Source organism: Rosa rugosa, chromosome 2 (assembly GCF_958449725.1).
Source record: "Rosa rugosa chromosome 2, drRosRugo1.1, whole genome shotgun sequence".
Classification (NCBI taxonomy): domain Eukaryota; kingdom Viridiplantae; phylum Streptophyta; class Magnoliopsida; order Rosales; family Rosaceae; genus Rosa; species Rosa rugosa.
In genome coordinates this window covers 40,805,170-40,822,535 of record NC_084821.1, presented here as the reverse complement: position 1 = coordinate 40,822,535, position 17,366 = coordinate 40,805,170, and the positions used below count along the sequence as shown (strand labels likewise).

The window sequence follows — 17,366 nt, the reverse complement described above, 5'->3', positions numbered from 1 at the left end:
TTTCCTTAATCATTGCATGCATCGGGAGTTTTTTTTTAAGAAATAAATGTGGGAAAGTATAAAATCCCTTTTGGTTTAAAATTGTTTATTTTTGTCCACTCACGCTAACGTTTTTTATATACTTTTCCCCTGGGCCCTTCGGTTTCAAATGCCCAGTTTTCAGTGTTGCTGCTCGGCGTTCTGAAGTGAGCCATAGTGACCGCATCCGCTTCCGTCATCATATTTTGTAGGTTATTTATTTAGCCTACTGTACTCTATGCTAAACTTATATTCCTAGAATGCTCTGATTACTAAGGGATATGTGACCCAAACTTGTATGAATTATATTTGAGGTCTATGACCTAACTTTGGTGATTGTAGTAACTTGTACCTTTCGGAGATTATGTATGATGTTGTTAGCTTTGAGATGGGATTTGTGGAATTTGGGAGCAGGGTGGCTCCAGGAGTTGTGGTTGGATTACTAGAAGTGAATTTTGTTTTCCGCAAGATTTTGGGTTATCCATTTTTAAGGGAGGTTATGCCGAAATTTTTGGTAAATCTCCTTTAAAGGTGGGTCCCGCAGGGCCACTTCGGATTCCAGGGTGGAATTCGGGGCGGGTCTTGTCACTCACCGCCGGCCACAAAACATCAAACTGCAATTGATATGGGCACCCACGATCAACAATCATCCTCTTCGTCAAGCACTAGCACCACCAGCAAAATAGCTCCGCTCCGCTGGAGAGTGTTCCGCCAACCTGCAACCGGTGGACTGCTCTGCTCTCGGTCAAATTCTTCGCACCGCCGACCAAAGCTACCACTACTAGCATTCTTCACTGCCACCACCAGCCAGCGGCTTCGCTCCGCCTAGCTCCATCGAGTGCTCCACTGGCACCATCTCCGCTGGACACCACCACTAGCAGCGCGCCTCCAGGATCCAGCGGCTAAACGCTCCGCCAACAACAAGCTGGACCGCTACCAGGGCTACCGTCGGCAAAACTTCCTCCGCTGGCCCAAACCTCCGCCACCACTTGCTCCGCTGAAAAAAAAAAAAAAAAAAAACAAACAAAAACCCAGCTTCACAACCAGCGGTGACGCGAGTCCTTCCGCCAGCGAACCTTCCGCCGGCGAGTCTTCAGTCGGCGAGCCTTCCACCAAGCCTTGCTACACCTCCGGTAACTCACCCAAGTCCCCATGACGCAGCTCTTGCTCCAGCGGCAATACAGCGCTAGCACCAGCAGCGATCACCGCTATCACCAACACCAAGTCTCCGCTCATCTCCAAGTCACCGCTGAGCACCAGAGATCCACCAACCCGCTGGCCAAAACTCTCGTCTCTATTTTCATCGAGCACTGGAAAGTTCATCCACCAGTACTCACCAGATTTTCTCTTCTCGGTCTTCTCCGCAATCGCCGCTGAAATCAATTATGAGATCAAGTTCATCGACTGCCCAGGGACTGCAGCAACTCGTCTGCCCCTTCATAATTGCAAAAGTTAAGTTTTTCTTTTCCTATTTCAAGCTTTGCTTATACTCCTATTGCACCACGTGCTTCGTACAACTAATTAAGCTTTTGTCAACACATGCATGACTCTTAATCTAAGGCCACCCATCAATTGCAAGACACATACACCTACCACTTTGCCTACGCACAATGTGTTGTGTCCTTGCTTTATAGTCTGCATGCTCTACATACATGACACATCAATACTATAATCACCGCCACATTACTTGACCGATGCATATATTGGCACAACGATTCTATTATGCACAAGCCAGGCCTATCACCATTTATGGTAGTCACTAATTATCTATTCACAATCAATAGAGTTGCTAGCTTACCCGCCACATGTCATTCTTCCCTTCTTTCATGGTCTGTTATGCTCAAGGTATGGTACCACGTATCAAATGCATAATACACTTGTCTCTTACATATGCAGCTATCAATGCAAATCTAATATTTGGTTGATCACTTCCTATGTCAATGTATCGCTGCAGCATTGTAAACATAAACTTGTGCATCATACATAAATCATTCTAAATGTACACCTTTATGGTAATTAAAAATTATACCATGCCAAGCAACTATGCTAAATCAAATCATTATATTTTGTACACACGTACCGTGCTACTTTATATGTGTACAATTGCATTGTACCCAAGCTCCTCCTAGGCATATGATCATTCTATGCCTTATCAATCATCATTTCACTTTTATATGACCATCTCCCATTTTATATGATAAATGTAATCATACTCCTATTACTTGAAATGCAACATTTCTCATGCTTTTACCTGCCCGAGTGCATGCAAATAATCAATTTTACTTACCGGTCGGTTCATTAATATGAATAAATTGCTAATCATTTACCATATGTTAAGGAGATACAATCGCCGAACACCGCCTCAATTATCGAGCCTCTTACTACGGTGCTTCGCCAAATCAATGGAGCGTCGTGCTTGGACAACTCCAACATGATTTGGGTACCTACACCAATTTCTCCTCCAACTCGCTCCAAATCGGCATAAGATAAGTCACTATATCTTATCTTTTACGCTCTCGCAATTAGAGCTATTGCCATGTCTATACATGTCTCCATGACCCTTAAGCATGCCTACAAAATGTTATTAGCAACTTTACTACAAGTACATGCTACACACATACATGCTTAAATTTACTTTCATGTGACATACATCTAGAAGCTTGTGACACTTACGACTTAATTAAACATGCTCGGATAAACGACTTTCTCGGGTTACGACTCGCTTGGGTATCGAGTATGGCCACGACTTGCGCTTGGGCCACGCCTCGCATGCTCGCACAGCGCCTACACACTCAACTACACCCAACTTGCTCGATCATGTCCAACATGTTTTACTTAAAGCCCCAAGTTCACAAACGCTTCATTCTATGTCACCGGGACTACTCCCACAAAATTACTTTGGACACCCATTACACTTGCCACTATCTATTGTGCGTGTTATATGGCCAAAAGATCCACATATACAACTATCAATATTTTACATGTTCATACACATTAATGGAATATTGAATTCTTCTACCATTTGTTGTTCACTACAAATCGAATTCTTTTCGCATTCCATTAATATGAACGGTAACCAATACGGCAAGCATTCTACATATGCGTGTTTTTTTGTCTCATTGTGCAGGATTAAACGGGTCCCTTCTTGCTTACAGAGTTCGGGGACTTGTAGGGGCTCCGTGCCGCCTGGTCACTTATGCTTGATGACTTCATGCTTATAACTCCCCAACCAAGAAGCTCCTCTTGCTTGCGGACTTCGGGGACTTGTACATACCTCCAACAATATGGAGTATTTGCTATCTCACCAAGCATAAGTAACACCCTCTTTGGGACACCCACAAGCCATGGTGAGGCCCAACCGCTACTTGCATCTTGTAGCCCTATGTTCAAGCTACGCTACGGTATCCAGAAGTCGCAAATACGCCGCCGGGAAGCCACCTTTCCGGCCTTGCCAAGTTGGCTCCATAATAGGCATTTCTAGACTAGAATAGTGGGTTCTTGTCCCACATCTAAGAAAATGTAAAGGAGAAGCATTCCTTCACCTATAAAAGGAATGCCTCCTCCCACTTAAACATCATCCCATTACATCTCATGTAATCCCTTTGGGCCGCAAGCCCCGAACACACTAGTTAAACATTCAAGTGGACGTAGTTTCCCGCTAAGGCGGGAAATGAACCACTATACTTCTTGTGTCGTTCTCTCTCTCTCTCTCTCTCTCTTTTTAAAGCTAACTAGAGATCCCACGGATCACTAACGTTAACAGCTCGTGAAAAGGGTAGCAGTAGCACGGCTACACCTTCTGTAACGACCACTGCTGCGGTAGCCAAGAGTAAGGAGAAAGCCCTGGTAATCGGCGGTAGCAAAGAGAAGACCACTCAGGGTGGACAAACTACCTCCTCGGTTGGACAGAAAAATCAAACCTCAAAGGCCACCGAGCATATCTCGTCCGATTCTGCCGCATTCGTGCAATATGACAGTGATGGGGTAGAAAATATATATATGAAGAGCTGACAGGAGACTACTATGGCATTGATCTGGCTGGCAATCGGATCAAGATAACAGCTCTAGTCGAAGAGACCGCCGTGCCAACAATGACTCTTCAGCAATCTGCGAATCCCCGGATTATCAGTCTAGGGGAGCGAACAACGAATACTATCCAAGCCATACCATTGCAAGCTGCTCGCCAGAATGTGGCGATACTTCCTCCTCCTGGACCTGAGTTTGTGAGGCGTGGAGAGGTCGATGAGATGATCAGGCTGGCTAACCCTAGGGCCCAAATGGATGGGGTCTATGAGGGACCTTTCCCGCCACATACAATGCTCGCGCCTTTTCCTAGGGGCTACAAGAATATTATATTTTCTACTTTTTCAGGAGAGGACACTGAGAATGCGGCAACTCATCTGGCCAGGTTCAGGGTACAATGCGGCCAATATCAGAATGATGACATTCTCAAGTGCAGGATATTTGACACCTTTCTTTCTGGAGCAGCCTTTAGATGGTTTTCCAACCTCCGACCAGGAACAGTAGCCGATTGGCCAGCAATGGAAAAACTCTTCCGAGAAACTTTCGGAGCCATTGAGCCTGATGTTGATTTGGCTTCTCTCACTCAGATGGCCCAGCAGCCCACCGAATCTGATGTCGCCTATCTTCAACGCTTCCAGATTCAGAAAGCCAAACTGAGTGTGATCCTGCCTGAGAAGGAATTAGTCAAGTTGGCAGTCAAAGGTTTGGAACCACGCCAGCGAAAGAAACAACATGGCAGCATGATCCAATCAATGGGAGAACTGATCACAGAGGTAGGTAGCTTTGAGCATCTCCTCAGAGAAATCGATGCCAGGAAGAATGCATCCAAAGGGACATATGTGCCAGGGAAGCATCGCACTGTAGCAGCTTTGAACTACCAGCCGACTACCTATGATCCCTACTACCACCACCAAGAGGAAGAGGTGTTCCAAGATGAAGATGAAGAGGAGAATGATGTCTCCGCATTAGAATTGACAAGTAGGAAGAACTCAGCCCTCAAGCAATTAAAGATATCTAAGGAACCTGTCAAACTCAAGTCTACGGCTTTCACCAAACCTGAGTTTGCGACATATACGTATGATGCCAATAAGGCACATGAGATTCTAGATGAGATGATCGATGGTGAAGACAGACTTTGGCCCTTTTCCTCTACCGGATCAGCTGAAAGGAAAGCAGTATTGCAAATTCCACAATTTGTGGAACCATAATACAGCTGATTGTGTGAAGCTAAAGGACCAAATTCAGGTATGGCTTAATAATGGTAGTTTGCAGGTTGAGCCTTCGGCGACCGCGACAGCACTTGTAGACCTGAACCCCTTTCCGGACACCAGAGTCGGTATGGTTGATGTGAACTGGCCCAAGAAGAACCAGAGAAAACCAACCCTGGATTTGACTACAAAGGGGAAGGAAAAGCAGGATGAAGAAGAGGAAACCCCTGTAAAAAAGAAAGCTAAGCCCATCAGTGAGGCCTCATCAGTGGTCCTCTGCTCACGATGTAAAGAAGAATGTGGCATCCAGGTGACGCACAAAGAAGTCGAGCAGACGTTTCAGTTCGGTTCTCTCTCGCCAATCAAATGGGCTTCGCCATCACGAAATTATCAGCTTTCTAGTCCAAAGGCGAGAGATGAGGTAAGGTCACCACCATCCCCAAAAGATTCCAACTTATTCAAGAAATTGAAAGCGGCTGCGGCCGATCAGAAACAAGAAGAAAGGATTAGGAGTGGACACAAAGATATCTTGATCAAGCCTTACATTCCACCTGCCTCAACATCCGCTATCAAGGAAGGCAAATGGTACACCAGAGAAAAAGGGAAAGCAGTGGAAATCAGCCCTTCCAAGAAAAGGAAATTGCAGCGCAGGTTTGGAGAAGCCAAGCGCGCACTAGAGGCTCTCGATCAGGGCCTGATCAAGCCTTCGCAACTGGTCAAGTCTCCTGAACAATATCAGAAGGAAATGGAAGCACTAGCTGCTAAGCCTTTGGTGGCTCCTCACAGTTTTCAAAAGCAAGCACGCTCAGAGTCAGTGGTTTCTAAACCTAGTGTCTTTTGCAGGATCACGAAAGAAAGGACACCTCCGCCTGCTAGGAGGGAATCACCAACTAGGCGGTCGCATGTCAGGCGCAGGTTGTTTCGCGAGGAACCAGAAACCAAATCCTCAGTTTTTGAGAGATTGGGGGGCAAAGACAATTCTGGAGAAGCTTTACAGTGGAAACCTAAAAAAGTCCAAAGTTTGTTGGTCGCACCCTCAGAGGAGACACTTGCAGGGGAACCGAGGTCAGATTTGCCGAAACAGGCGCGCGTGATGCAGGAACAAGAACAGTGTGAGGTAAAGGGCCTTACAGAAGAATCATTGGTAGATCGGTTGGCAAAGCAATTCAACACCGACATTCCGGTTGGGCAACCTAAGCTCAACTTGGAAGACGACACAGATGAAATAGAGGCAGCTGATACTTCCTGTAATATGGTCTATGTACTCCCCGCGAGATATGCTCTGCCAATAGCCGCGCAAGAATGTGTGGAGAATGAGGAAGGTACCGACCAGCCCCTACAGATTACTTCGGCTGCAACAACACCTTTGGCAGAGGCAGTGATTCTTGAGACGGAAGATGCTGCTGGTAAAGGTTTCTTAATGAGCTTTACAAGACCAACACCCGCGATGGTCCAGCACATGCGACCTTTATATATCACTGTGGAATTTGCTGGCACTAAGGTCAGTAAGGTTATGGTTGACACAGGGGCAGCTGTCAATGTTATCACTACAAGAACCATGCATTTACTTGGGATCAAGAAAGAAAAGATCCAGTCTACATCCCTCACGCTGAAGAACTTCGCGGGGACAGTCACAAAGACTTTGGGCTTATTGTTTCTACGTATCAAGGTAGGACTAGCAGAGAGAGTCTATGCCTTTTTAGTGACAGACTGTTACGCATCCTATAGCGCCATCCTAGGACGCGACTGGATTCACTGGAGCTATTGTGTTCCGTTAACTCTCCTCCAGGAATTGGTGATGTGGAACAAGGTAACAGATAAAACTGAAGTAATTCAAGTGGATCCTCGTCCATTCCCAGTCTCCGCGAACTATGTAGATGCCAGGTACTACTTGGAGCCAATCACTCCATTGCAAGTCAGTGGCATCGATAATAAAGGTCGCCCCACAGGGGTGACAGCCTCTGAATTGGCACAGTGGGGGCTAACGCTCGCAAAGGAAGGCTTGGAAAGGCCTGGCCACGCTGTGCCCAAACCCTTAAACGATTAATGGATTACGACCTTCCAGAGGAAGAGATAGAGGCCTCCCACTCGCTGTACAAAGGTCAGGGACCCTACTGAGAAGGTCAATCTTGGAACAGCAGACGAGCCTATGGAAGTGGCCATCAGCGCTTACTTAGAGCCTAGTGAGAAACAGAGGCTTATTGATTTATTACTAGAATTTAGAGACTGCTTCGCGGAGAAATATGAAGACATGCCAGGCCTGTCACCGGACTTCGTATGCCATCAACTTCCAACACTCCCTGACAAGAGGCCTGTAAAGCAAGAGCCGCAGAGGATGAACTCCGAGACCCAAGTTCTGGTCAAAGAGGAAGTTGAAAAAATGCACAAGTCAGGCATTATTAGGGTAGCCAAATATAACCAGTGGCTGTCCAATATAGTGCTAGTCCGAAAGAAGAATGGCAAGATGAGGGTCTGCGTGGATTACAGAGACCTTAATGTTGCTACGCCTAAAGACGTCTACCCCATGCCGGTCGCGGATATGTTGGTAGATGCAGTGGCAGGACATGAATTGTTGTCCTTCATGGACGGTACCGCGGGATATCATCAGATTTCGGTCGCGGAGGACGATAGACACAAGACTGCGTTTCGCGGCCTAGGGTTCGCGGGAGTTTTTGAATATGTGGTCATGCCTTTCGGTTTAAAGAATTTTGGGGCAACGTATCAAAGAGCCATGAACCTGATCTTCCACGACATCCTTAGGAAGATCCTAGAGGTTTATATCGATGATGTATTCGTCAAGTCCAAAAAACGAGGAAACCACCTACTCCAATGAATACCTCTCGCACCGCCGCTCTTTCCCCACCAGAATTTGCTCACTTTAGACTAGAATTTCTTACACACCCCAATTGGCAATTGGAACACACTCATGGAATAAGTGGGAATAGCTTGAGCCACTGCTTTGATTAAAACAAGCTTACCCGCTTTTGAGAGGAACTTCCCTTGCCAACCTTGCAAATGCCTATCCAGTCTTTCGTTCAGCTTCCGAAAAACATCTGTTTTATTTCTACCAATTGTTGTTGGGAGCCCCAGATATTTTTCATGGAAATCCACCACCGGAACACTTAGAAATTCTTGTAACTCCGTTTGCAGATCTTCAGGAACATTAGGACCAAAAGACAACGCCGATTTTTGAAAATTAATCCTCTGTCCAGCTGCACTTTCATACAATAACAAGCATTGCTTTAGGGAGATACAATCTTGGATGTTAGCATTCACGAAGAGCAAACTATCATCTGCAAATAGGAGATGAGAAATAGATGGTGCAGAAGGAGCAACTTGAACCCCATGAATCATTCCCATTTCATCCGCACGATGCAACAGACCTGACAAACCTTCAGATACGAGGAGAAAAAGATACGGGGACAAAGGATCGCCCTGACGGATGCCTCTAGTTGGTGTAAAGTGCTCGACCGGTTGACCTTTCCAAAGAATTGAGAAAGAAACTGACCGAACACATTTCATAACCAGAGAAACCCACCTGTTGGCAAACCCTAACTTCTTCATCACTTCTTCGAGGAAAGGCCATTCCACCCTATCATACGCTTTACTAATATCCAATTTCAACACCATCTTTGGCTCCTGAGTTGCCTTCTGAATACGGATGGTATGAACAGTTTCAAATGTTGCAATAACGTTATCTTGAATATTCCGACCTGGAACAAAAGCACTTTGAGTGCTTGAAATAATATCTGGCAGATGCTTCTTCAACCTGTTAGCTAAAACTTTAGAGACGAGTTTATATACTGTGGAGCAGAGACTTATGGGACGAAACTCTGTCACACTCTTTGGACTTGAGATTTTTGGAATCAGAGAAAGAAGAGTATGATTAAACTCGTCTAACTCCTTTCGGTCGTTCAGAACACCCAAACAAAACTCACAAACATCATCCCATACCACAGGCCAAAAGGATTTGAAAAACAGAGCTGACATCCCATCCAATCCGGGCGATTTTGTCGCCCCCATATGTTTCAAAGCCAACTCTACTTCCCATCTTTCAAACCTTCCAAGCAGCTTACTATTTACTTCCTCTGTAACCCTTCTTGGGATCGTATCGAGAACCAACTCCAAGTTATTGCAACCTTCCGATGTGTACAAGTTAGAGAAATAGGACATGTTCATACCTGCACTAGCAAGGCTAGTTTGCTACATCACCAAGCATAAGTAACACCCATTTTGGGACACCCACAAGCCATGGTGAGGCCCAACCGAGACATGCATCGTGAAGCCCTACGTTCAAGCTACGCTACGGTATCCGGAAGTCGCAAATCCACCGCCGGGAAGCCACCTTTCCGGCCTTGCCAAGTTGCCTCCGCAACTAGGCATTTCTATACTAGAATAGTTGTTACTTGTCCCACATCGAAAACAATGTAAAGGAGAAGCATTCCTTCACCTATAAAAGGAATGCCTCCTCCCACAACTCAATTCACTCCATTACAACACACTTTGTAATCTTGTTGGGCCGCAAGGCTCGACACACTAGTACACATTCAAGTGGACGTAGTCTCCCGCTCATGCGGAGGCGAACCACTATACATCTCGTGTCAACTCTCTCTCTCTCTCTTTTACTTATCGTTAATTAGATCCCCACGGATCCAAGCATTAACAGGACACAAAAGCATTGAGTGTCACAACATATCCTTAGCGGCCAAGTCAACGCCGACCATGGCTGGTCAGCGCCCGGCGGAGTCGGTCAACGCCCATCATGGCTTGATCAACTTTTGATCTCCGCTGACCATGGCGGGTCAACGCCCAACTCAAGAGTCAACGCCCAATAGGGTATGAAGATAACGATCTGCTCCGCTGCACAGGTCTGATCAACATCACCGCCGCTCCGCCAGGAGCACCATTCTCCAACAAGCATCGCAGCAGCTCCGCTTAACCGCCGGCGAAGACCACCGCTGACTAAGAGCTCTGCTAACCAGCATCCTCCGCCGGCGAGTCTTCCGCCGGCCAACCAGTGGCCATCATCGCTAGCTTCTCTGCTGTCCTCCTCCGATGGTTTCTCCGCTGCCCTCTCCTCCGATGGCTACTCTACTGGCATCCTCCGCCAGACCGCTAGCTTCACCGCTGGGGGGCACCGCTGGCCAAGGTACCGCTGACCAAAGCTCCGCTCCGCCAGCGCGCCATCCGCTAGCGACCCTACCTCCAGCGACCCCTCCGCCAGCGAGAGCTACCGCCAGCGAGAGCTACCGCCAGCGAGCCATCAGCCAAAGTGCCAATCACCAACAGACCTGTAAAACGCAGCAGCTAGCATCGACCGCCAGCACAAGCTCCGCCAGCCACCATGTTGCTAGGAGCAACCACCAGCGCTCGTCAAGCAATCAACTTCCGGCTAGCTCCCGGCCAAGCCAACACCGCTAGCAGCAAAACAACGCCAGATACCGACCATCAGCGGCAACCTAGCACCGCCGGATTCCCCCGCTAAACTCCTTAGCGGCAAGCACAAGGGCAGTCCGCCCAGCAGACACCGCCAGGTGGCAGCGCCGCCAATCTCCAGCGGAAACTCATCCAAACCCCGCTAGCCAGCTCCGCTCCGCTGGACTGTCTCCGTTCCGCCAGACTGTCTTCGCTAGCTTGCCTCCGCCGGCCATGGACAGAGCACCGCTGACGGGCTCCGCTGACCAAATCGAGCTCCGCTCCACCGAGCATCCTCCGTTAGCCAAGGCTCTGCTCCGCTGGCCAACCCCCGCCAGCAAAAGGCCGACACGAGCCTCCTCTGCCCCTCCAGGAGCCAACGCTGGACTGTTTACCGCCGAACTTCTCCTCCGCTGGACTGTTCACCGCCGAACTCCATCTCCGCTGAGCATCCCCCACCTGGTCTGGGCACCCATGGAGATCATCTGTTCACCATGGCCACCACCATTCCATCTTCGATCATCCTCTCCGCAGGTGCTCCGCTCCGCCGAGCTTCAACGCTGGCCAAACCTCCGTTCCGCCAGGCAAAGCTTCCGCCAGCCAATCCTTCCGCCGGCGAGTCCTCCGCCAGAGGGATCACAACCGCCACCAGCCTCTTCTGGAACGCTACCGCTAGCACCAGCACCGGCCGTCACCTCAGCACCGCCAACTGTAGCCTCGTTGAGCTCTGAGACACAGCCGGCCAACTTCAACGGCAAGGCACAGCTCTGCCTACCCCAGGTCTCCACCCACTGTAGGCCTCCGTCCAACTTCGAAGTTCCGCCCAACTTCGACATCGAAACACCGCATCCGCCAGATAAGTGCCTTCCTCTTATCTCTTGCGCTCTTGCCATTTGAGCTACCGCTGATGCCATGACTATACATGTCTCTATAACCCTTAAGCATGCCTGCAACATGTTATTAGTTAGCAACTTTCCTACAAGTACATGCTACACACATACATGCTTAAATTCACTTTCATGTGACATTCATTGTGAACATTGTGACACTTATAGCTCAATTAAACATGCTCGGATAAACGCTTGCGAAACGGTTACGACTCGCTTGGGTATCAAAGCATGGCCGCGACTCGCTTGGGCTACGTCCCGCACGCTCATACAGCGCCTACACCCAACTCGCTCGAACACCTAACTCGCTCCGCTTATCCAACATGCTTTAGTTACGCTCTCGGCTCACAATGCTTCATACATGTGGTCTAGCCTCCGGGCACCACACTTTTTCACGTTTTCCTACATATGGTCTAGCCTCCGGGCTCCACGAGTCTATAGTCTACGACCTACCGCCGTGCGGCAGGGCGACGCCCCATTATCTCATGCACTTCATACATTAGTGCACCGCCGATGTAACTACATATACGACCTTTTTTGTCTTTTGTGATGCAGGATGGCGAGTCCCTTCTTGCTTGCGGAGCTCGGGGACTTGTAGGGGCCGTGCGCCTCTCGGATGTTACTTATGCTTGATGACTTCATGATTTGAACTCCCCAACCAAGAAGCTACTCTTACTCGGGGACTTCGGGGACTTGTTCATACCTGCACTAGCAAGGCTAGTTTGCTACATCACCAAGCATAAGTAACACCCATTTTGGGACACCCACAAGCCATGGTGAGGCCCAACCGAGACATGCATCGTGAAGCCCTATGTTCAAGCTACGCTACGGTATCCGGAAGTCGCAAATCCGCCGCCGGGAAGCCACCTTTCCGGCCTTGCCAAGTTGCCTCCGCAACTAGGCATTTCTATACTAGAATAGTTGTTACTTGTCCCATATCGAAAACAATGTAAAGGAGAAGCATTCCTTCACCTATAAAAGGAATGCCTCCTCCCACAACTCAATTCACTCCATTACAACACACTTTGTAATCTTGTTGGGCCGCAAGGCTCGACACACTTGTACACATTCAAGTGGACGTAGTCTCCCGCTCATGCGGAGGCGAACCACTATACATCTCGTGTCAACTCTCTCTCTCTCTCTTTTACTTATCGTTAATTAGATCCCCACGGATCCAAGCATTAACAGGACACAAAAGCATTTTGAATAGCTTCCAAATCCTCACACCAGGCCCCAGTTTCATCACAAACACCTTGTATTTTATTTTGTTGACCACGCCCCTTAGCCACAGCATGGAAAAACTTTGTGTTCTGATCCCCTTCTTGTAACCATTGAATTCGGGATTTTTGTTTCCAAAGGGACTCCTCATATTCAGCGTATTTTTCTATCTCATGTTTAATCACTTTACGCTGTCTTCTATCAGCTTCAGAACATGCATCAATTGGGAAGTTTTGCAACAACGTTTTCAGTGCTGCGATCTTTCTGGGGATATGACCGACCACCTTCGAATTCCATTCTTGCAATCTCTCAGCACAAAACTGTAGTTTAGAATAGAGAGAATCCAATGCCTTCACCTCCCAAGCCTCCTTCACTATAGCGCCACACTGTTCTTCTTTCACCCAAAACTTTCGAAAAGAAACCGTCGTTTAGAACGCTGTCTTTTTGGTAACCCCACTCCCAACAAATCAAACAGCAAAGGTAAATGGTCACTCGCTCCAACCTCCAAATGAAATACATGAGCATTAGGATAAGAGATCATCGCAGTAGGATTCAAAAAACCTCGGTCTAATCTTTCTGCAATCGTACCATTACTCCAAGTAAAATTAGGCCCTGTAAACTCCACTTCCTTAAAGGCACAGTCATTTACTACTTCTCCAAACCTCTCCATCTGACACATGGGACGTAGCCGCCCAACACTTTTTTCTTCATCTCTCAGAATTTCATTAAAGTCACCAAAAATGATCCAATCATCCGTGGTCAGAGAATGAGACAGTCTATGTATGACCTCCCATGAATGATGCCTCTCTCCCGTTGCCGGATTACCATAGAGACCAGTCACTCGCAGCCTCTTCCCATTACATAAAACAATACCATCTATGAAACCTGGACTTGAATCCACAACCTCTACGTTTAAACCATCCTTCCATAACAGAGCTAGCCCTCCTCCCTTTTCTTTTGTTCTGTCAACAACCTTACAATTATTATAGCCAAGAGAACTACATAATTTCACCATTGCATCTTTCTTCTTCTTAGTCTCCATTAGGAAAACTAAGTCGGGATCTTGAACCCTCAGTAATTTCTTGAGGGCATTGAATGTGGACAGGTTCCCAAGCCCGCGCACATTCCAGCTGAAGATAAGATGTGTGGTCTTAATCATCAAACTTTATATTTAAAGTGAGGGTATGCAAATTTATAAAAATAAGGTTAGGTAAAGTCAGAGAATGAGGGGAGTAGTCATTCCTAGTCATAATACGAATGTCTACATTACATGAGAATTCAAGAGCTTTTCCCAAGAGGTTACTTGGCTTCATTACAGAAATATGATTGATTATAGACTACTCCTAGTCCCCAGCCTTCTGTTTCCCCAATTTTCTTTCTATGCAGTCAAATATGCTAATATGATTTGCTTCTTCAATTTTCTCTCACTAAGTTAGAATTAATAGCATTGTTTGTATATATGTATAGTATGAGCTTTACTTGTTTCTCATGTTTATATGGGTGAATGGTGAATTGGTGATATCTTTTTTACCCAAAGGGCGGGCATGTGCATTTTTTTTTTATCTGTTGAGTTAGGAAACATTAATAAGCTCTAGAGTTGTTGATCATCATAATAATCTGGTGCATACAGAAGGTCAGGAGCACATCCAGAGTCTCCTTTCATGCATGTCTTACTTATTTTGGCAAGGTTGGCTTACTTTCTTGATCAATTTGGGATTTGGCTAATTGAAAAAGTTGACAGATCACGCTACCCTTTACATTGCCAATCTCATAAGATAGTGTTAAAGAGTTGGGAAATCACCATTGATCGATGTTGCTTGTGCATAGTTTTCTTCATAATAATCACTGTGAAACACCAATTATTGCCTCTTCAGTCTGAACCACTTCAAAGACATCATCATCCATATATACTTCAACTTTTCCAGCAAATTTCAGAACATTACTCAGATGATGACAATATATATGAAAATCTTTTGCAGCTATCAAAATTCAAATTCTGGATTGATCCTAATGGGATCATGTGTTTCCGAATTAGGAAAAGAGATTTTATACAAGATTTAGTATACTCCTTTTTATTTTTTTTATTACAATGGGGGCTCAAGGCCTCAAACACACAATTGCACTCTAAATTAATACAAGTAATAGTAACAACAAGACTTTAAAGACAGCATATTACAATAAAAAAATAAAAGAGATCAAAATACAAACATAGAACATACATAAAAGTAATAATTTGAAAAGTTCTAGCCAAGAAGATTGTTCCTAGCGGTGTGCAATTCAGATACAACATCACTTATATCCTTCCGGTTTGTTGGGGATTCAGCAGAACTCGCAATTCCAATTCCAAATATCAACTTTAAGCACTCTTCAATTTTTTGTGGTCTTGTGATGGGTTGATTGCGAGCTTCATCAAAAGTGGTGATGCCTCCTTCAAGTTGTGAATCTGTAATCTCCTCAACATGTTCAGGTAGAGCCATCTTCACAAAGTTATGAAGATTCAAGCTGTCACTGAACATAGGATCAGTAGGTCTCTTCCCAGTAAACATTTCTAACAAGAGAATGCCAAAGCTGTACACATCCCCATATGTTGACACCTCACTTCCCATACCATACTCTACAATTCAAACAATATCACAAATATATAGTTGTCACTACAACTGTACATAAAATAAAATGGCTCTCAATGAATTATGTAACAATTGAAAATATGAGAAATTTGTGAAGCATATGAGGATAATTACCTGGAGCAGTATAACCAACCGATCCTCTTATTGCAATGGAGCTTGATTGATTTCCAGAAACGTTATCAGTTAATTTTGAGAGAAACCTTGCAAGTCCAAAGTCAGAAACATGTGCAGTCAGCTCTTTATCCAAAAGGACGTTACTTGGTTTGAGATCACAATGAACTATTGGTGTTTCACAATGATTGTGAAGATAATCTAATGCAGAAGCAACATCAATGGCGATATCAAGCCTCTGGACAAGACTTAAAGTTTTGGGTGCATGTATTACCGTTTCAATTCCTGTGGATGGATGCAACCACTCTTCTAAGCTCCCATTTTCCATGAATTCATAAACTAGAGCCTTGAAATCATTTCCACGAAAATCAACACTTTAACATGCAGTTACAATCTTGACCAGGCTTCGATGTCTGATATTTCTCAGTGTTTCACATTCAGCTATGAAACTCTTTGAAGCTCCCCTATGTACCATGTTAAGCACCTTTACAGCGACAACTCTATCACCATCGAGAATTCCATTGTACACAGAACCAAAACCACCCTCACCAATCAAATTAGTGGAAGAAAACCCTTCAGTTGCTTTTAGGAGCATAGCATACAAGACTTGCAAAAAAGAGTTCCCCAAAGTGCTCAACCTAATTGCTTTCCTTCTCTTACGATGAAGTAAAAAGGATAGCACCACAGCAATTACCAAAAGAGTAAACCCGGATAATAAAGACATAGCTATTTTTATTGTACAAGACAAACCTCTTGCTTTAGACACTTCAGATTTGCACACAGGAAGTCGAAGCTCTGCAATACCTCCGCAGAGTGCGGTGTTTCCAACAACTGATGTTGCACTTGCGTTCTTAAAAACACCTTCAATTGGTACTTCCCCCCATCAGTGTGTACATACATGTACATTTGCAAGCATAATTAGCTATAATGGGCTACGCTCATTGTACCACCAGAGGTACTAATTCCCGCCAAAGGAATAACACACAGATGCACAGCCAGGCGGGCCACAGCCTGGGCCTCGGATCACCCCCAGATCACCGCCGACGCGCCGCGCCAAGATAGCATCAGAAGCTCCCAGAGTTGGGGACTGAAGCACATCAGTCCCACATCGAAAACAAAGAGAAGATCAACCTCCTCCTCACCTATAAAAGGTTCTCTCCTCTCTCCTCATTAATTACGCATTTTAATACTTACCTACTGTTACTTTGTCAACATAAATACATTGACTAACTTGGGCATCGGAGAGTCGAAGACAGCCCAGCGCGGTCTCCCTCTGACGCCCTCTGTATTTTACTTGACAGGTAGCGGAAGCTTCGAGAACGTCACAAGTATTGATCCGCCCACCGGATCAGCGTTAATAAAGGTTCAGCTACCGCTGAACTTTCAGACATTAACATTGGCGCCGTCTGTGGGAACCCCTGAACAAAAGGTCATCCCACCACAATCACCATGACTAACGGTAGCGGGGGAAACGCTGAAGAGCAGGCAGACCAGTCCACCATTCCCCAACCCCCCGACCCAGCAGTAGGCGTTAACCGCGCACTATTCACAACCCCAGCCAACAACCCCGGCGGTGAGACAAATCCAAGCAGCAGCCGCCCGCCGGGCCAAGATCTCACCACTATGTACGAGCTGGCACTGGCGGACCTCCACAAGGCAAACAGAGAGCGTGAGGAGGAGCGCAGAGAAAAGGCTAAGGCCCAGAGACAGGTGGCTACGCTGATGTAACGCTTTGAAGAACTGAAGAGGACGTTGGGGGCCACCGCCAACCCAGCGCAGAGCGAACAATCACACAGCACCAGGCGTAGTCGACCCGGCACCGGCACATTGGTACCGGGGCCAGTCATACAGATGCAGGT

The 17,366-nt window shown here is 46.3% G+C and overlaps 1 pseudogene; it reads right to left on the bottom strand.

Moving 5' to 3' along the window:
- Nucleotides 1–14,799: 14,799 nt before the first annotated feature.
- Nucleotides 14,800–16,231, bottom strand: LOC133730749 (probable LRR receptor-like serine/threonine-protein kinase At3g47570; annotated as a pseudogene).
- Between the last annotated feature and the right edge of the window lie 1,135 nt (nucleotides 16,232–17,366).